At 38.5% G+C, this 22598-nt stretch overlaps 1 protein-coding gene across 11 annotated transcripts in view; it reads right to left on the bottom strand.

Moving 5' to 3' along the window:
- The window catches only part of LOC117154994 (tubulin monoglutamylase TTLL4), a 237644-nt gene that overhangs the window by 112289 nt on the left and 102757 nt on the right, over positions 1–22598 (bottom strand). For 2 of the 11 annotated variants that reach the window (XM_076623110.1, XM_033330519.2), the window contains exon 1: positions 10500–10786. The exons of the other annotated variants lie outside the window; for them this stretch is intronic. The gene's annotated coding sequence lies outside the window, so the exon portion shown is untranslated. Of the gene's footprint in view, positions 1–10499; positions 10787–22598 lie in introns of those variants that run through there. 11 annotated transcript variants of the gene reach the window in all.

The following is a 22598-nucleotide window of genomic DNA, read 5'->3' as shown; positions in this document are numbered from 1 at the left end:
CATAAAATGCTTGGAAACAAATAACAAGATGGTTCGAGTACGAAATCGAGAAAGCAAATGCGTATAATGTACGTGACGTATCCTGATAAAAAGAGGCGAACGCGCGAAAACGATCCTTCCAGTTACATAAACGCGTCTGAGGTTCTATAAATTGTCTATTTTCGTTATTATCACTTGTCATTAAATTAACATTATTATCATTTTTCATCATTATCACAATAATTATTCGAAGAAGTTGAGGAAGCATATTGTCGCGAAAAGCGTAAAAATAATTTGCCTATGAAAAGACGTGAAAGATGTAAAAATCGATCTTCTTCGCGGCTTAACGTGTAATAAAAAATTAGAAAAATTGTGGTGGAATGGAAAACACAGGTATATAAAACGCGTTAACGACGGATAATCGTGCACGCCAGGTGCTGATTTACATCGAAAACAACACCGGTAGATTTCGTGACGGTTGTTCGTAAACGCACGTTGCAAAATATTTGTCGCATCTGTCGTCGCTTGTTCGGCATTGTCGCAAGTATTGCGGTAAATATCCATATATTATAGTAATCTACTCGAACGTAAGTGCATTTAACACCTAAATTACCGACAGTTAATTACAAAGTATAGAATTTATACGAAAGCAATGAAAATGAAAGGTACGTGAAAATAAAAAATATACGAGGCAGGGAAAAATTGAATTTTTCCTTTGAGGAAAAGATCTATAGCTTTATGGTACCCGAAATGGGGATTTAACCGTTTCCACGTAAACGAAGCAGTAAAATATTTTTAGCTTCAAACAGTTTTCGCGCGATTTCGCTATTTCCTTTCAAGTTGTTGCGAAGAAGTCGTATATGAAAGGCAAACAAAATTGAAAACCCGCCAGGTAGCGTAATAAAAGTAGCGACACGGCTGAATAACTGTAAATTGCACGTTGGAGATTCATCGACGTTTCTCGAGATCGCGAGAGCCCATCGATGAGCGAGTTTAAGTGCTTACATATACTACCGCGCAAAAGTTTCACATCGTTTACGCGATAAGCGAAAAGAATTTGAATTTTCTAATGAAAATGTACGTGCGAACGAGCGTCGCAACCGCATAATGGAAATTACAATTCGATTATCAGTTTACATCTATCTAAAATTCTTAAACACGTCCCGATGACTTTATTCTTGAAACGGTTCTTTTAGTCTTCTATCTTCGTATTGGCAAAAATTGCGAAAGTAATGAAAAATAAATTACCCGACGAGAGGAAATACTACGAGGCTCGCCATGTACTAAAATAATTTCTAATTGGAAAATTCTATAATCAGCTCGAAAATAAAACGCAAACGATCATGATCCAAAGTGAATAAATTTCTAACAAACTTGTCAAAACTTTTGACTAGCAATATACAACAACGTTAAAGCAGCGACGACACGCGGATTGCCGCGGAACGTTCTAACAGCATAAATATCATAGTTTTTTCGCTGATGAGCGAAGGGAGATTAAGTCGATTAAATGGAGGCAAGGGAGAGAAAAGAGCGGCAAGGCAAGCACACGTGGTGGTGTGCATCGAAGCCGGAGAGGAGCTCGTTCTACCGGTCCTTGGCAAACGATCTTTTTCTCTGCACGATCGACCGACACGCGGATATCGGGCCGTGGTATCGAGCTGTCACTTGTTAGACGTCTCCCCTCCTGACGAATCGCGTGTTCCTGCCAAAGCCACGCCACGAGAATAACGTCGCTTCTCATGAGTTGCGATGCCCGTTGAATACTCGCTGAACGTGTCCTCTTCTCTATCTCGACCGTACCACTTCTGCGGAATACGTAGTAGTCAGCGATGGGATCAAGTCTCGTACAAGTATGGAATTGTAAATCAAAATGAAATTATAAAATTTCCTTTCTACCGTCAATGAAATATTAAATTTCCTGGTTATTTTGTAGAACGCTCTGAAATCTCGTAGACAATTTTAACGAAACGACAGTGTTTCTGTGAGCTGTATTCTAATTAAAAAATTAGAAGAATTTATTGCCTATAATTCTATAGAAGTTTCGTAAAGATTATTTGAGAAATTCATTAGTTTGCTATTCTCGTTAAAACAATAGGAATTCTCTTCTTCGTTTACGATTCTGTAGAATCTTCCTAAATCTGATGGAAAGGTTCGACGATTTGTATAATTGGCGTTAAGATTTTTGGAATTTTACGATTCTATAAAATTATTCCGTATTTGTTACAAGAATTCAATAAAACAGTAGCATCTCTGTAACTCTCATAATTAGATTATGAGTATTTCTATTAGTATTACAAGTCAATCTTCAAAATTTGTGTTTCGAAACCAGCCTCTGAGCATGCAACAGCTGAACGGACGAATTATTATAGTTCGTGAATGGTATTTGCTTATAGAGAAGAGAAACTTAGTTCCATCGCTACAATAGTAGTAGTAAGACCCGATCTCCTCGGGAGTAATGACTTTGCTCTCTCGCCGCTCAATGCTTATCGATCCAATGTACATACAACGCGTCTGATATAACGTGTCTGATATAAGCACCATCCCGCTGGCTTACCAGTGATACGTTGGTCGTTTAAGGCCGACGTTGACGCTTCCTTTTCGATTTCGTCTATCGAACACGGCACATTGTGTCTACGAACGCTATATTGGCTTGGCAACTAAGTGATCGCGGATTTTGCCAATACTAGCTAATGACAAAATCCGCAATCACTTAGTTGCCAACCCGATATAAATCGAAATGCACTGCGTTACGTGACGCATGAAGACGAATCGAAGCTTTTGAGAACCGAATTCAGACAAACATATAGTCCGAATTCCCGCGTATTGGGTTGTCCGAAAAGTTTCTTTCGTTTCATGAGGAAATAACAGAAGCACGATGTTTTTTGTTTTTTATTAGTTTATCGAATTATGCAGGAACATAATAATAAAAATAGAACGAAATGGATGATAATTCAATGAAATAGTATGAAACAGAAATTATTGTTCGTCTATTATCATCTTATAAAACGAAAGAAACCTTTTGGACAACCTAATATTTTTGACGTGATTAAAAAGATTGAAACGATCGCTGGAAAAGTTCGTTCCGATTTACATTTCCATTCGATATACGTTTATTGGATCGTACAGGTGCCATTTTCTTCCACGATCTTTCTTCGTCTTTCGCGCAGCTTGAATATTCCATCGTTGCAGAACCTCTCATGCCTTTCAGCGAAAAACCTTTCCATATGATTTTCTACGTCGACGAAATTCCTTAAAAATCCGAACGAACTTTCCGAGCAATCAACATCATATCTAATATATTGATATTGGTTTCGTGTTATTCAAGCATGTAATATAAAAGCGTATATTATAACATACATTGTCGATTTTACTGTCTTATTCAACAGTAGTTAACATTTTTATAGGACGTCGCATAAAGTATGTAAGACGCGAATTCGCGTCTCAAGTTCGCAAAGTGTTAACGGTATCGAGAATTTTATTCTTTTAATAAAAAATGTAAAATATTCTCTCTCTCTCTCTCTCTCTCTTATCTTTTATTTATAAAGAAAGTAACATTTTAAAAAACTCAGTTGTTATCACCGACTAATATAGATGAAGTATAAATTTATTTCAAAGATCAAATATTCCCCGTGTAAGAAAAGAAAAATATAAATCTGCGTAACGTAAAATATTGAAAATAATGAGATTTAATCAACTCTCCATAATAACGATTATATATTCATTCCAAGACATGATCGTAAATAATCACTGATTTATTACTTAGATCGTGCAATCTTGATACTTATATAATGACTTTTAATAAAGAATCTTTCATTCAACGAAATTAAATTGCACTTCATTGAAAAAAAGAAACCTTGGATGAAGAGAGAAACATTTTAAAAACACTGCAAGTACGCTTTCCCACGATAAGACGCGGATATTAATAGTAGCGAGTCGAGTCGGTTGCGAGTCGACGATAAAATTCAAGTTTCGACGCTGCTTTAAAGAATAAATACGTGGTATGCGGTACGCGTGTGATTGAACGGCGGCAACGGTCCCCCAAGGAAGGCGGACAGGTTACACCGAACGTTTGGTTCGAATAAAAACGCGCGCCATCGCGAAACTGTGTCACACGTTCGCAACTCGTTTATTGCGCCGATTCATTGCACGAAAACTTCGTCGTGTCTTAATTACAGCCGTACCGCGCACAATAAACGGCATTAATTTCTTTTTTTTCCTTCTTTTTTTGGCCATATCTTTTGCCGAAATGATCCACGAGGTCCGTTGCCTGGCTCTCGCCTCTTCGTGCTTTTTTTTCCTTTTTTTTAAAAATCCACTTAAATCCACTATCGTTGACCTCAATGACGTGTCAGAATCCCAGAAAGAAATTCCAGAAATTAGGGGAAAGTTGCAAAAACTGCAGGTACATATTGCATAAAGTATTTCATGCCATTTTTTCTTCTTTAATTCGTTGATAATTCGTACATATGCTAATTACGTGAACCGAGGTTTCACACGGGACGCACACTTTCAAATTGTGTCATGTACAGCACGAGAAACATGGAACATTTTGAACCTATTGGAAACTAAGTGATTGCGCATTGTCATTACGTGGTATTGACAAAATGCGCAATCACTTAGTTGCCAAGCCATATATGTCGTTACGATATTTCTGTTTCTCTTAAAAATCAGTCCCTATCATATTCATATTCGATTCAATTATATCTATAGCATATATAGTCATACTGTATATAGACATACTTTCATGAGCCAGTGTACGTCTTAATACTCTCAATAATTGTTTATTTCAGCAGCTCTGCCTTATCAGCATTGCCAGATAATTTACGGTCTCTTGACTCGAAATTACTGTACGATACAGCACATCGTGCCGGCACAATTTTCCGCTGGCTGCGTTTGTTGGCAGTTTCAACGACGCTGACCGCGAGTACGCAGCTTCCTCTTGCCTGACAGCATCTACGAGCCTCGGTCTCGACCGTTATGAGGCCCAATTTTTTTTCGATCGGATCGCTGCTGGTTCGGTGCGTCGCGGTGCGTGCTAGCCACGAGGCTTGAGAAGGAGAATCGACGAAAGAGAGGAGGGTGCGCACGGGGACCTACGGGGTTTACGGGCCCAAAAACGACGTACACGTTTCTCGCACACGACCACCACGCTTCGTGCACGCTTACGATCCTCAGCCCGCCCGGCCCCGGGACCCCAGGGTGAAACTCGAGAAAACATGCATGCCGATCCGGACAAATGTCTCCAATTGTCCACCACGGAATTGCTTTCGTCCTCTAAAGCAGGAGAAAAGCTTGAAAGAAATTAGTGTGTACAGGGTTTTACTTTTGAGAGTAGCTTGTGTGATATTTTTTTCAACGTGTAGAGGAAACTTGTTTCTTTCTCCTAATTGGTTTTACGAATTTTATAATATCCGGATTTTCTTATGATATTAAGTGTAAATAAAAATTGGAGTCAGAGTAGGTATTTACTTTTATTGAAATATAATTAGGAAAATCTCCTAGTAGGGATGGAACATTTTGAGAGTAGCTTGTGTGATATTTTTTGAAAGTATCGGGAAAATTTCTTTCTTTCTTCTAATCGCTTCTCCAGCGAAAAGAAGATATACGGGCGTGTAAAGAAACATAAATTGGATATCAAGATCAAATTCGATTTAGTACGAATTTTTAATACAATTTAGCTGAACAATATCCATACGATATAACTTCAAGTAATGTAAATTAGAAATGATGAAATTTTGTAGTGAAACAAGACGAAGCGTAACGCGTATAATCTTGCGTTATAAATATGAAATTTACATTTCCTCCAACTGTAGCACGAAATAAAAAGTTACCTACAATTAACTACAATTTTCTCTCCCGCACACGAACAAAATTCTCGTCTGATCGTTGATACACGAGCAAACACCGACTCATTACGAAAGTGTCTCGGAGACCATACTCAAGCTGCGTAAAAACGCCTCTTCGATTAAGAAACAATCCAAGTTAACAAGTTAACTGTCCAAAAAATCCTCTGCTATCTACCACAAGGAATTTGCAAAAAGGAGCATCATACATCTATAATTACCATCGCCACCAAAACTGCGAAGACAGTATTCTCTCGATCACCTAATCAATATTACCGACTGGCAATCGACAAACCCTCGGCGTCATTCATCCCGCATACTCATCAGGACGCGAAACGACGTTTTACGATCACAGTAGCACAATCTGTTGCACCGTGGAGCGGGATAACGCGCTGTGCATTAGCATAACGTCAAAACAAGCCGATACTTTCTCCGGTCTCCGCCCCTCGTGCCTATATAGCGAGGCGTGATTACCTCGCGAAGGGTTGCAAAGGGTGAGGCGGAGGAGGAGGAGGAGAAGGAGAAGGAGGAGGAGGAGGAGGAGGAGGAGGAGAAGGCGAGCGAAGAGGCAGAAGGAAAAGGAGGACGAGGAAAGAGGGTTGGCAGTCGCCTCGAGAGAGCAGCACGAGGACAGGTGGCGACGAGAAACCAGGGAACCTCGGAGCCACCGAGTTCTCACGCGCGAAACCTCCAGCTGCCACCAAGAGATATACAGACGCTGTTGGGGCCGATGGCAGGCAAGCGAGCGAGCCGATCAACACACCCTCGAAAAACGCACCCGCGCGTTACCCTGTGCTGGTGCGTGGCTGTGTGCGCGTGCACGCGCTTCCACGTGTACCCTAAGCGATCGCCTAGATACCGAAATGCTTACACTGCCGTCAGAAATTGTCAGCAGATTTGTCCACAGCTGACGCGCTTTAACTGGGAAATTACGATAGATATTTTTTAATTGGAAAATTACGATAGAGATCTTATACTTGGCAATTATTATCCCTGAATATTACGGTAGAATTTTAATTAGCACAGATTAGCGGATTATTGATAATAATGGCAGATTTGCGGAAGGTTTTACGCGGGAGAAATTGAGAAACGAGAACAGAAACTGGAAAAAATTGTTAAACTTCTTGAAAGATGATACAAAAGCAGATGATCTTGTTTTATATGAAAATGAAGTTATTCGATTACCGGAAGAGAGTGATAGAAAGTGATGGTTAGTTCGAATAGTGAAGGTTCTATTGAAACACTGTACTATCCCACCGCGTTATTATACCGATTGATACGAAATATTCACTTTGTAGCCAATATTAGCATATTGCATTACGGTGGACGTAAACGCGTTCGTCATCGGAATTTCCAATTTTCTGCCGGATGACGTCTGGATAGCCGGATACATGTAATAAGGAAATCGATTACCGCCGTACGATATTTCGTGCCTCATCGACTGCGTCAATCCGTAATAGATTGCGCAATGAGAGACCCCGACCAATTAAAATTCCTCATAAACAAGTAAGATTACAATTACAATCGATAAAGGGTCAAAACTACGCCAATGATAAATTCACAGCTGAAATACGAAATTTCTTTCAATTGTTCCTACTCAAAACTACAGAGCATAAAGTTACAGCAGATTGTATTGGGTTGATAAGAACATTTTTGATTCTGTAAAGCATCAGAATGCATCCAGATGCATTCGTACACATGCACTGAAATAAACGCGTAGGCGCGTTGGACTATTAAAGGGGGGGAAAGAAAGAGAGGAAATATCGGACAGGGGAAGGCCGACAGATGCGTGCGGTTGGTCAGGAATCTAAATATCGCGAGTGGAGAAGACCTTGCACACCCCTTTGCCATCCCTCGCGTCCCATTCATCTTGAAACTGATTCAACCATTAGTGGAATCCTTTGCTGCACGACTCTCTACGTTACATTTACATGTCTCGCTATTCCAAGTCCATAAAATACGGAGGTTCTGCTTCGCGATGTGCGCATACTTTCCGAGCGATTCACTCGCGAACTTCGTCCCATTCATCTCGAGCTGATTGCCCATTAGAGGAAGCGGCTACTTTCAAGAATTTCGCGACGTCCAACACAAATGCCTTCGTATTTCATGCTTTAAATAGTCGAAAATCCGACAGTAAGACGTCCTTAAACGGATATCATACTTGAGAGCAAATTAGCCACGCTTACGAGACCTTGACACGAAGTTATATCTCCTTAAACGCGTATTAACGGGATTTTTATTCTCCCCTTGGTGAGATTAAAAATAATTAATTAACCAACATTGTGAAAGTTTGTAATACACGTTGTAAGAAGCGTCGATTTAATGAAATACTTTATCGCGTGATTTTAGTCAATCGATGACAAAGTAAGAGTGTGAAGTATACCAAAGTGGCGCATGAAAATGGAAAGTTCGGTGGGTGGAGCTGGTAATTTGATAAGTATATAACACGAAAAGAGTTCTTTGGGAAAAAAAAAGATAATCCAACAGATGTGCGTGAGACGTAGTTCCATTTTAAGCGAAGAGAAATCTGTGAATGAAATTTTGTAATAACTTTATACCACGCAGACAAATCGTGATAACAAATAATGAAAGATGTGAGAAGTTATGAACATACTGAAACGAACAAGCAATGCGATTTTGAACTTTGGTTATAGTTTGAAAATTAGAATTCCCAGGTTAAGTAAACAGGTTGAGATACTATGTAATTTTAGTCTATAAAACCTAATTATGAATTAACATAATTCAACACAATTTTTGTATCTTTATTATTCAGCAAGATCAACAAAATTACCAACAGCCTCCATACAACACCCCAAACAAGTCCGACTAAAGTATCAACCCACGTACATAAGATTCAACATTATAAACTCGGAGCTCGCTAACAAGGATCATATCACATGGATCGTATCCACGATACACGACCGGATTCTTCGTTATAATTAGCATCAAAAGTTTTTGTATTGATTACCAATATACGCCAAAATCCATTTTAAAAAATATCTTATCTCCCCATTAAATTTAAACCACCAATAGAAAAAACCAGACTGAGACATTATTCCAACAAATGAAACGAAATTAAGTTGCAGAGAATTTTCCTCGTGGAATGATAAAATCATTCCGGTGTACTTTCCTTTATCTTTTTTCTTCTTTTTTAATCAATCGTCAAACGAAATTAAAGGTTGGAAATATCGATATAATTCGAGGGCGACGAGTGGCTGTTAACTGAAAATGGTTCTCGGAAGGTTCAGAGATTAAAATACCTCGGAAACGGATTCGCGTATGGATGGTGGAGATCGACGAGGCGTTAATGATCGATAGATCGAAACGGCCCAGTTAAACGATCGGATTATCCGCGCTATCGGCCCATCTTATAACTTATTCCGTAGATACGAGATCTGATCGGAGCGTGGTAATAGCTTCTGGTTACCGGGTGTAACCCGAAGCTCTCAATTTAGTTAGAAACGATCGACACAGACAAAAGGACTATCTCGGACATCCTTGAGTGTATAGGAGCGTTAGCCGGACGTTTTCTCGCGCCAGCCGCATTTAATACGAGCAACCCTCCGGGCCCTCCTATTTGCGTGGAATGTAAATCACGTTCACGGAGATTTTCACTTCTTATCGATCGTTTTCTACGTGGTTGCAGCCATTTTCATCCTCTCGTTTCTCCCTTTGCAGATGCGTCACGTACGACTGTTCATTTAATGCAGATGAGCGCGACGTTCGAATTTCTTGTGCTCTTTCAACGGTTAAATCATCTCTAACGCTCTGATATAATCTTTCTTAAAGGCGTAAAGATTGTGCGGTGGTCAATATATAACGCCTATAAGAAAACTAAGCGAGTAAATAATAGTATTATTACTAATAAATAAATAATAAATAGACCACATTAGTTGTAATCATGTACAACAATAATAATAATACTTGTATAATAATGAATAATTATACTATTATTCTAAATGAATTGTGCATATTTTTAATCGTATTATCAGTAATTCTAGTGTCGTAGTAGTATAATATTTTCAATTTTGAAAAATCATATTATTAAGCAAATGCAGTCTAATTTTAATAAAGTGTAAACGTGTAAGAAAGAATGTCTCTAACATCTAATTTTGAAATGTTTTCAAAACATGAAATTTAGAAGCCCTGTCCTATTCGCTGTATTTTTATCTTCAAATTCCTACTATACGTTCTAGAGGAATCTCGAAGTTCCGTGATTCCAATAAACTGTAAGTTTCATTATTCAACTGCTGTAACCTAAACAAATTTTAAGGAAACAATAAATCCGTCCTACTCACAAATTCAATATCGTTGAAAACTATATAAAAACTGATTATCTGTATATAGCTTCGTCAATAACCAGAATTATTACAGAAAAAAGATATACAGTGCACGTGAAATTACTGGACGTATCGCAATGAAAGCAAATACATAAACCGCAACAGAAATCGCGTTCCGTTTTCCATTCTCGATCTAAGGTTAAGTTCGCAGTATTACGGCCTTCTGTGCAACAAGTTATCCTTCTATCCCCACCATTTCGTCAAATCGACACGTTTCTCTCTCCCTCCCGTTGAAGATCTTTTTCCTTCGCAGTTTGATTCACGGACGTGCCCCATGTAACGACTACATCTATCCGTCTCGTTTCGTTCTTTAGAATATTCCAGTTCTTTCACTCACCTTCAACACACGACGTTCTCCGTCCTTTGTTGCTTCTCGATGCCGAGGCAACTTCCTTTCTCCTCCTGTGCAATCTCACCACGTGCTTCTCTCGCACTCGTTTCTCTGATCGAAGTACAGGCATGTGCCGCGCATGCGCCAAGTGCTACCGTGCGCAGCTCGTGCTGCGCGTACGCCAGGAACGAGCGCCCTCTCCTTTCTCTCTTGCTCCCTCTATGTTGACGCTACTTCCTCTACCGGCTTCTTGGCTTTCGGCATACTTTCCATCCTCCTTCCGCTTTCCTTGTTCCTTTTATCGTGTCTGCATCTTTTTCTATAGTACCGTGCGCAGCTCGTGCTGCGCGTGCGCCACCAAGTACCCATATTCTCCTCCTTTTTCTTCGTTCTCCGTCACAGAAATATTCCATCTTGCTCCTACGAATTCTTACCACGGTTTTCCAACGATCTCTATCCTGTTCTTCGTTCGTTGTCCTTATTCATCCGATTTCTTTCTACCTAACAATTTCATCTCTGTCTGTTATACGGTGAGCAGCTCGTGCAGAACGTCTGCCACGATAAAACACCTACTTTCCGTCTTCTTTTAGACCATTGTCCCTCTTTGTCGATGATCGCCCGGGTCGTTCTATCTTCCTGCACGGGTTCCGTAATGCTTCTTTTCTTTCTTCCTTTTTTCTCTCCATCGATTTACTTTCCTTTGCTAACTAAGCCCGGCTTCTTCTCATTGCCGGGTTTTTGTTTTTCTGGCGTACCGTGCGCAGCTCGTGCTGCGCGTACGCCACGGCCATCCTTTCTTTTCTCTTTTGCTCTCGTTCGTCACCTCGCTAATCGTTCACCCTCCTCTATCTTTTTACCTTTCTCAGTTCTCCTGCGTTTCTTGTTCTGTTTTCCTTGGCCGTTCTTTTATTCTTTTAAGCGGTCTTCGTTACAATCCACCTATGCCTTCGAGTAATTCCCAATGTCAAACTTATTTGTTTGTCTTTCTTCTAGCACGTTTTGCTGTTTTCTTTATTTCTATTTGTTTCTTGTGGATCGACTATTTTCGCAGAGTTTGACGATTGTAGAAAACGAGAGTTTAATAATTTCGTATGAACAGGATGAACACTGATAACTGACACGCGGTTTCCTAGTACGACAAATTTTTACTAACTTAAATTCGCGCGTGCGCAAAGCAACGCATTATTGCTAACCAAAGAATATCGCATTTAGAGGGATATTTGAAAATATAATCTTTAATATTTGTTTTTTTAATTAATTGTGTTTGTGTATTTTTTAAATTTCATTTGGTATTTATTTAAATAAAATTATGCTAGAAATCAAAATACAAAATATTTTCTATGAATCTTACGCACGTTTATAAATGCACGTACGATTGTATTTTATACAATTTTATAAACATTCCATGACTGTTTTCTAGGAGCTTTGTCCTTGTTTTCTACTTACGTACCTTTCTCTATAAATTTTTAACTTCAGTTCGTTCAAATTGAAACAGTATAAACACGTTATTTAAATAAGGCCAAGTCAAGCGTGAGAATGGTAATTTTCAGATTTCGTGACACAAATCACAATGGAAAATTGGTAATTCCAAAATTAACATAACAAGATAAACGACAAAATATGATAATTTCAGCAGGAAGTTAGTCCTCTCTAGTTGATGATAATTCCACCCCTGCAAAACAAAACAATACCATACAACAATGAGTGCCGGACTAATAACAAAATTCTCACATAAAAATTCCCGTTTGCATCACGTGATATGTAAATTACATAACCGGCGGTTACTCGCCTCTTCGACAAGGGTGGACGACACAAACAACAACGAAGGGGTGGAAGGTACCTGCCCTTCTGCGCAGCCGGACCCACGCACGTACCTGTGCGAAAGGACGTTGTCTCCACCCTCTGCCCTCCTCGACACGAAGAACGCGCATGCGCAGCCCTTCTATATAAGAGGAACACTCCTCATCCTAGCTCACACTCAATCACACCTACTCAAAACGTGCACATCTCTAGAGATAAAGGCGAATCATATCGAGAAAGATACGTGTGCACGTGTTCATCTTATTTCATTTCCGCCTCGCTCTACATTCTTCTTTTATCTCTCTCACTCACAGAGAAGAGGATTGCCTTCTTACCGTACTTATACATACATACATATATACATACACATCTATATACATATATCTATATATCTATATACAATCAGAGTCAACACACACGAAGATCTACGTTGACGTACACGACCAGGCTACAGTTGAGACACCGCAAAGATCGTCGATCAAGAACACCGAGAGTTAGCAGTCTGGTTCTGAAACGTCAGGAATCGCGACCGGTTTTTCTGCTGTGTCGGCGCCACCATGAAGAGGCAAATTTCGAGAGTAACCAACAGTTCGATGACTGATCGACGTATTGACAGTGGGCTGCTCGCCAGACGCGCCATCAAGAACGCTCTGTCGGCCGTTCGAGGATTATACGGCAGGGTTCGTCGAGAGGTCATTCGAGGAAACGAGCAGATTGGCTGGAAGAATTGCGTTAACGAGATCGATCTGACAGCGTTCAGGACGCGGCTGGACGACGAGGAGCTGCGCAACCTGAGGAACGAGAACCTGGAAAACGAGCTGAAGGAACTGGCGATGAAAATGTATAACTGTTAAGAGCCACTTCGGGTCCCGTTAGGAAGAAGACGACTTGACGGAAGAATTTCAAGAAGATTGTAAGATGGCGATGCAGATCGAGGATCGATAGATATCTACCATTAGTAAGGTCTTTCATTATATTTCGCGAATTTAAGTTGCACTTCAATTTCATTTATATTTCGATGTCTTTCACTAGAAGTTAAGATTATAGATTTGCTTGACTTAACTCCTGGTTACCAGCTTTAATCGATATGTGTATTAGCTTTAACGATCGTTAAGAGAAGAATTAATGTTTTAATAAGTAACGTAAAGTTAGGGGGATATTGCAATAATAGCTGTAAGGATGTTTCAAGTTGGAAAATATTATTAGACTGTCAAACTGTGATAGTAAAGTTACATATAAAGATAGATAATCGTAGATGTAACCTCTCGATTTTATTCGAGCACACAGGCCGCCCAGTGCATATTCCCTATAATCTCATAAATTGTGATACGTTACGCAGAAGGCTTTATATTGCATTCGTAAACATCTGATCTGTGATAAATCGTAGAGACTATGCTTCGAAGAGACTGTGATATTAGCGATCGATCGAGATAACTGCGATAGTTTGTAAGCTAAACGAAAGAACTGTGATATGTAAAGTGGTTTGAAGGAAACCGTGGAATTGTTACAGCAACGTGTAACAACGTGATCTCACTGCCTTCATTGTCTTCCAGAAAATTGCAATATTAGTTCGTAGAAAGATAATCCTTTTATATAGAAAACTATAACAACCGAAACTGTGATAATTATTCGTAGAGTTAAAATTATGATAATTTTTGTAAGTTAGGATAGAACTAATGGAATTGTAGCTCGAGCGATATCTTGTGATATTTCTACTTATCCAAGCAGAATCGATCGAGATCTGCCCATCGATCGGTAAAATTGAAATTCGTGTGTCGAAATTGTTCTTTTTCTTTTTTTTTTTTTTTCGTATTCGAGAAATTTTGTATTTGTATGTTTTGTATTTCTGCCTTTTTTGTCCCTTTTTTTTCTCGGTTTGTGCACCTTTATTCGTAATTTTTAAGCTTACTCATATTATTTTATGTAACCATTACTAACTAATCATTAATTATGTCCTGTGTTGCGTTTTCGTGTTTCGTTCTTTGGTTCGATGTTCGAGTGTATGTTTCAATTCATTTTGCTTTTTATTCAACGTATAATGTATTGTAACTGTATTCAATAAATAAATTGTGTGAAAAACTATTTTTTACCATTGCAATTCACTCCTTACTCCTTTGTGGTATTTAATTCGAAATATCTTTCGATTTGTAAGTTTGAATCATCGAGCAATGATAGAAATGAAGTTCAATGTTTTTAACATGTAACAGACAACATAACGAAAGGATATACTGTATCGGAAAGTAATTATTTTAGAATAACGATATTTATCTTTCGTAAGAATCTGAGAATAAAATGGACAAATGTTAGAAATGCTATACTCGTAGTTTCAAATTTACAAATTCTTGTACGAGTGAAAATAAAAAAGATTGAATCTAAAAAGTATGTGTTTAAAGAATATTTTATTGTACGTCATTCAGACAGAACGAATATTTTCAATCATTGTAAATAGACATTGCTTTATCTTCCAACAATTTACATTTCCTATGTTTAAGCGCAAATTACGTATTCCACTGAAACATATCGTAAAACAGACCTAACAAAATTATAACTCTCGCTGTAAAATTACAAAAATTACAAAATACAAATTATATAATAAATTAGTACACAGAATTTGTTCTACGTGTTCTTGAGACATAAATCAAAGACGTCTAACGTGGTCACTTAATTACACTTTCTGGTATTTTGCATTATATGCAAATTTTTTTTAAGTACCACGCACCATCTATTATTAGCCCTTTTAACTTCCCCAAAGTGCATGGTTTGGCCCTTCAACGCTAGATGGCGATCATCCAAAGGGCTATCGTGTCCCTAGATCCATCGTGCCCTTCGTACAAACGACCGCTATGCGGTAACCATAACACGTTTCTCTCTTTATTATTATTTAATTTGTACCTTACAATTTGTCCAGCTGGACATGTCAACACGTTCGAAACTCGCACAATAAATCCCTTAATTTCTACTGAAAAAAGAAGGCTTTACTGAAAAATAATCGCATTACCATTGGATAATGTTACGGCCCTATGTTACGGTACTTGGAAAAATGTCAAACACCGAGCAATAGCACATAAATATCGAACACTGAACGAAATTTTGATAAGTGAAAGCATTTATAAATATTCCATTGGGTATATTCCTTTTACACATGTGATATTTAAAAAAAAAAAAAAAAGAAAAAACCACATTTACGCGTCCCATCTAGATAATAAAACAAGCTGACAAACCTGAAGAAAGTTAAATTAAAGAATCGAAGAAACGTAAAGTACCAGGTGGCTGCATCGACATAAACTTCAACTGTCTATACTTAATCGCGGCTGCAGGATCTCTCTGAAATATCTCCAAACTTTCAATCAGAACAAAAAAAGATGACGTTGCCAGCCAGAAAGTAATACGCTGATTATCATATTAATCTGATCAAAATGTAGTTCAAAGTGTGGCTGGAAAGTATCAGCGACCAGGCGAAAAGAAAGAAAGGGAAAGAAAGTGAAAAGCGGTTTTACATGCGAATGGCCGGGCATTTTGGTCACACGTTCACGACGAGCACATAAAATTAATACAGCGAGCGCTGTCATTAATAAAGGTGTTCGCGATTCATCGGTCGACATTCGAGCGCAGACCACAAAAGGGGGCCCAAGGTATTGCGGTATTAAATGACAAGACACGCAATCGCGGCACAGAACGCTCGAAAAAGGAGAACAGGGGCAGTGAAAAAAAGCGAAAAAAAAAGAAGAAGAAGAAGAAGAAAAAGACAGACGACGAACAAGAGAGAGACGAAGGGATGAAAAAGAGGAATAATATAAGCGTTCCATTCGGTCCGTTTCTAGAAGGATCGAAAAAAATAGCTGCCACGGTTCAGATTACGAGCATTAACTGTCATTATACGGGTAGCCAACTACCTGAAGGCTTTCATTATGTTGCTGCTGATTCAATACAATTTTCCATTTAGATTATCGCGATGATCTTTCGCGGATCTAACCTGTTGCGCAGCCCTCGGGAAGCGCAACGTGATATCATCGGATCACGATCGACCCTAAAGAATTCTGTCTTTCTCTGTTCATCTAGCAGCATGAGGATCTTGCTACCGCATAAAAGAATTCCATTGGTCTACGGGGGCCTAATCTAGCCTCAAAAGTGGCGTAGTGTTGGGTTACGTTTTCGAAACTTTTGAAAATATTGTCAAATATTTGATGCCGCCGTAGAATTCGGGCCCTTTCCCAACAGGGCTCGATGGTACGCGCCGGTTCCTCGCGTTCCGAGGATTAGATATCCGATCCTGCGTTTCCAATAGTTCTTTCATCGAACAAACGAAGATTTCAGACAAAATACAGTTTTTCAGGGAATAATTTCCACCTGGACCCCCTTTTACGATTCGATTGATATTATTAAAGAAATTTTACAAGCCATACGAGTTACCAATACTCTCATAGGAAGAAGATTAAAAAGAGAACACTCCAGTGATCTCGCTATTGAAATAAAATAGTCAAACTCGAAGATGGTATCTCGCTGGGGGTAGCCATCCACGCGTTATTCAGCAATTAAGTTGGAAAAATGTGCAGCTAGACAAATTGTAAAGTACAAATTAAATAATAAAAAAAAGAAAGAAAAAAAAAACAAGTTACCAATGCTAAGAAAAATTTCTCTGCATGGCAGGTACGAGTTGAACAATTATTGAACAGGAAACACCCAACAGATCTCATACAAGATATAACCTAACAAACACGAAGATGGTACCCTGCTGGGGGTAGCCACCCACATGATAATCAAACAGCCAAAAAATTTTACCAAATGTCCAAATCGGACAAATTGTGAATGTAAACAACTAAATAAAAAAAAAAAAAGAAAAAGAAAATTATTGAAGAAGCATACGATTGAAAACTGGAGGAAAATTACTGTTTTGTAAATTACAATCTTTCTTCTCGGTAAAAGAAGAACAATTTTTTTTATTATTTAATTTGTACTTTACAATTCGATAAATCTGTCTAGTTTTATTGCTAAGTAACACGTGGATGGCTACCTCCAGCGGGATACCATGTTCGAGTTTGCGTAGAAGAAAAATTTAACGCTATGAAAATGAGACGTAGAACCTGGTAAAAACACGTTTGATAAAAAGACAAAATTTTGTACGATACACGTTGTATGTCCCTTAAATTCTATTCTGTATATAATTACAAATGCTTTTACGTTTTCGAAACATAAATCATCTGGCAATCAAGCGAACAGCCTGGAAAGAAAGGACAACACGATGACGTGTTTTAGGATAAAATACTCTGGCTCCTAGTGACATTCGTGTCATTTTCGCGATGCCAGATGAATACATTTGAACGTCCCTTTAGTCAGTCACGACGCATCGAAGTTTCTAAAAAGCCTGCTATTGTCGAGGAACCCAGCATTTATGGAGCGATTTTCGAGTTATTCCGACTTATTCGTTTCAAAAGGTGGTCTAGGCTGCGGATCTCCATTGTAACGTCCTTCGAACAGTGGCGTATGCCCTCCGTATAACCAAATTTTAGCATGGGCTGGGAGTAGCCATCCACGTGTTATTTAGCAATTAAATTAGAAAAATTTACCAAATGTTCAGCTGGGCAAATTGTAAAGTACGAATTAAATAATAATAAAAAAAAAAAAAAAATTGGACAGGAAAAAGGTATCGTAAAAGGAACATACAGTGAAATCATATAAAATAGCATGATATATGCAGAAAAATAAAACTCGATACATTCTATCGATAAATATCGTTCAAGCTGTTCGAGAAACAATTTGTTAAAAATTTGGCTTTTAAAAATTTGTTAATTCGAAAGACTGCTTCGATTTAGAAGAAACTGTGAAAATTCGCTACGCCAATGGGATCCAGGTGGAATCAGGGACCAGGATAAACTGACTCGGGTCTCAACAAGCCATTTTCGGCAACAATATCATCGGCAAGACAAATTTCTTAAAAATGTACCTTTCTGACTCTTAAAAGGGACAATTATTGTATTATTTGACGCCGTTTAAACCCGGCAAAACGAACTTAAAGACTTTCCATTGATTCGATCACGCGAGGCAACGTCCACCCGAATGCACGTGTTGTATTATTTCAAAGGATGAACGTTTAACGGGGCGAAAGTTTCGCGTCGAGATGTTATTCTTGCCCGGGGCCACGGAAATATTTTCGAAATAAAAGGATCGAACCACGGCGGCCAGGTGTCCCGTATGGCTTATTGGCTCTGATAATAGATATATTAAGTCACTACAGAACGTCAAACTTCGCCTTCCTTTATGCGAGGAAGCCAGCTGAAAGGCAAGGAAAGTCGGCAAGGAGGCGGAACCTCGCTGAAAATTTCACTTCTGACTCGAATAAATAATCCCTTGGAAGGGTGGACTCGTCCAGGAGGGTCGATCCGTTGAGAATACGCGTCACTTGTTTCCGTCACCGTTTCGATAAAGTCCATTTCCCATCTTTGATTGCGCTATTCAGTCTTCTTCCATTTACGCTTTCTTACGGATTTATTTTTATTGTATAGCAGAACCTCAACTATACGAAGATCGATCGACGGATCGATAGCCTCGTAGAAAATTTCGCCACTGTCATGCTTATGAAATATTTTAAGAGATAAAAATTGGAACCGAAAGGAACTCCATTTTCGTCGCTGTCTTTTTTTCTTCTTTTTTTTTTTTTACAAGTATAATAGAAGCACAACCGGTTGGTTCGGACGATCACGTTTCATACACCTTAAAAATAAGAGGTGTAGAACGTAAGATTTTTGAGCAGGAACGTATAATATCATGTCATTATAGAAACGAGTACTTCCGATCAGAAAAAGGAGAAGAATCGAACATTGCTTCTTTAAGAAAATAGCTGTCATCCCAAGATCGATCACCAAACGCAGGATTTTTATGCGTTGATGAAAAAGTATGATCAAAATTTACATAATATGCAAAAATATACAAAGGGAAGAAAATACGGTACTGGGTACAATGTTTAATAAGCGAAGCAGCTGTCTATCTAGGTCGCGCGTTTTTTTATTGAAACTCGCGAAAATATGGATTTGTATAAAGAACAGGAATCTATTCGTCGCTTATTAGCAAGTCGCGAAACATCCAAATTCAGTAATAACATAAGAATGAACGATCACCAAAACCCACTAGTTACACGATTACTCGACACGACGGATCAGATCCGCGGGCTAAAAAGACATTACCCTTTAGATTTGAGCATTAGATTCAACTAGAATCAAACATACGAAAAACATTTATTATTCAAGTTACGGTACCACGCCAGAATAATTTACTTATAATTCTCAATGAGAATTGATTGTAAAATTCTCCCAAATAAACAAAAAAAGAAAACTTATTAGCAAGAACCGTAAGTCTTGGAACGTGCCAAAACCAATAAACGTGCGAAAAGGAGCCACGACGCTAGAGCACCGTTTTCGTCGAACTTGCCGAGCGTTCGACGATATACGAAGGCACTTAACGTCGGAAGATGCTGTCAATCAAAGGAAACGTTGCGTCCGATCAAAGAGATCCCTCGCCACTTAGGTATCGATTTTTCTTGCATTCTGTGACAATCGTGGCGAGCATAGGCGAGCCCTTTTCCTTACACTCACCTTCCCACGTATCCCGGACAATTCATAGAGAAAAAGGTGGAGAGGAAGAAAAAAATAGAAGAGAGAAAAAAAAAATTGAGAAGAATCGGCCCCTCGTGCTGAAACGGGCTTCTCTCGCTTTTTGAGGCGAGCCGTGGAGTCTCTGATCCTTTTGTGAACACGTGCACGAGGAATCGTAAATCTAACTAAAGAAAAACCCCCATAGAAAATGAAGAAGAGAGAGAACGAGACTAGTCGGGATACTTAGGGCACACCCATATATACGGAGGGCTCGTGAAAACCCATACTAAGTGGATAATGGGCCATAGGCGTAACCTTGCTACCGTAAAAATTCTTGACAGACCTTTAACAACGTTTCCAGGATTTTACTGCATCGGAAACGATAGAATGTACGACTATGAAGAGGATACAGGGACCAAGGACCACTAAACTCACGAGTCTAAGGGCCTATTGTTAGTCACTGGCTATTGTATAAAGCGGCTGAATGATAGAAATATTTGTAACTTCGCGCACCAAGGTCTTGGAGAGGCTCGAGTGCACTTTAGAGGCTGAAGCAATATGCCGGTTATCTTCATGGACACCCGAGTGCCGTTTCGAGTACTACTTCGAGAGCAAGATTCTGTTGGCTCTCTACGGATGCTAGCGGTGATGGTACTATGGCTTTGTGGGCGCTAGGATATTTGTTTCTAGCGACCACAGTCGACAGTGATTTAATAAAACGTGACGAGAGACCTAGAAATTTCTGTTGTCGCTAGAGTTTGATTATTATTTTTTTTAATATTATTCATTTAATTTGTACTTTAGAATTTGGTACATTTTTCTAACTTAATTGTTAAATAACATGTGGATGGCTAGCCCCAGCGGGATACCATTTTCGAGTTTGACTATTTTATTTCTTTAGCTTTTTTGTTTTTTTATTATTATTTAATTTATACTTTACAATTTGTCCACGATAAATTGTTCTAACTTAGTTGTTAAAAAACATGTGAATGGCTATCCCCAGTGGGATACCATTTTCGAGTTTGACTATTTTATTTCTTTAGCTTTTTTGTTTTTTATTATTAATTAATTTATATTTTACAATTTGTCCACGATAAATTGTTCTAACTTAATTAAAAAACATGTGGATGGCTGTCCCCCGTGAGATACCATCTTCGAGTTTGACTGTTTTATTTCTTTACTGAGGTCAGTGGGGTGTTTTCCTCTTTTTAATCTTCTTTCTATGAGAGTAGTTTTATTATGCCGATTTATCTTCAATACTTTACATACTTTTACCTTACATTTTTATCTTTTTGTCCCATAAAATCGAAATTAATTCACAAGACTTTGAACACGTTGAAGGATTTCTCGAATATCCTCCAATTGTACACTTCTTATCGCTGAATTTTTTAAATTTACCATTTATCGGTCTACGTTGTGATGGAATATTATGCAACGGTACAATAGCAGAACAATTTTTATATTGTCCTAATTTTTGTTCCAATATCTTCATTCCGAACAAGTATGGCTCATATGGTATACGTATGTGGTATCTGTGTAGAACGTGTACGTTCGTAATGCAAGTAGTTAGGGGAAAAATGAATGATAAAATGGAGCGAAATTGCAGCTTTCCTGCCTTATAAAAATTCAAATAATGAACATTGCATAATCGAGCGACGAGTTGGAGGAAATTGCAGATCGTAGCCGATGGGTACGCCCCTATAATAAATCCTAAAAGTGATTGGAAGTGCACTGCACTCTGTTGCAGAAATTACAATACAAGCGGCTACAAATCATGCCGTGGTTATTCATAAAACGCGCATTAATGATCCGCGTTGACAGGTACTACTTACAAAAATAACGCAGAAAGAATTGTAATAAAGACGGATTCATCAATCATTGTTTTATAAGATACGATCCATTCTTAAATCGTCTTTATTAGGCGTCCTTCATCCTCTGTACATTTTTCATTCGCATCAAGGTAAACTATACAAAGCACGTATCATTTTAGAGCGTTTCTTTATGAGCGGGACAAAAGGTTAATAAATTGCATCTGCTACCGTAGGAAACTTGATAAATTGCACGCAAACTAAATTGTTTATTTCTATTTTATACAATGGATCGTCTGTGGAATATCTTTGCATGGATTGTAGATGCAGGAATGAAAAACAAGAAAAGTCAACGAGTAAAATACATTGATCTTTAATTGAAATTCCGAACTAAATTCGTCCTATTCACTGAACTTTGTAATGCGTTTATTTGTTTATTAATTCTAGTTTTTCGAAGATTAATTCCAGCTTTGACGTGTAACCTGACATGCGACCTCACTAAAGAAATAAAATAGACAAACTCGATGATGGCATCCCGCTGGGCATCCACGTGTTATTTTTTTTTTATTTGCATGTATTTTACAATCAATTCTCATTGAGAATTATAAGTAAATTATTTTAGCGCGGTACTATAACGTGAATAATAAGTGATTATCGTATGTTTGATTCTAGCTGGATCTAACGATTTAGCAATTAAGCTAGAAAAATTTACGGAATGTTCAGCTGAGCAAATTGTAAAATACAAATTAAATAATAAGAAAGAAAAGGCGTGTAAAGAGATTTTGTAAGATGAAAGCTATCGAACAGGGAAGAAGGTTCGAAAAAAGACAAGCAGGGACATGGACCATCAGCCACCTAACACTGTCATTAATTACGGTAACCTTGGAAGGGCCAACCCTCCTAAGCTTCCA

This window comes from Bombus vancouverensis, chromosome 12, assembly GCF_051014615.1.
Source record: "Bombus vancouverensis nearcticus chromosome 12, iyBomVanc1_principal, whole genome shotgun sequence".
Lineage (NCBI taxonomy): Eukaryota > Metazoa > Arthropoda > Insecta > Hymenoptera > Apidae > Bombus > Bombus vancouverensis.
This window is presented reverse-complemented; position numbering and strand designations above follow the sequence as displayed.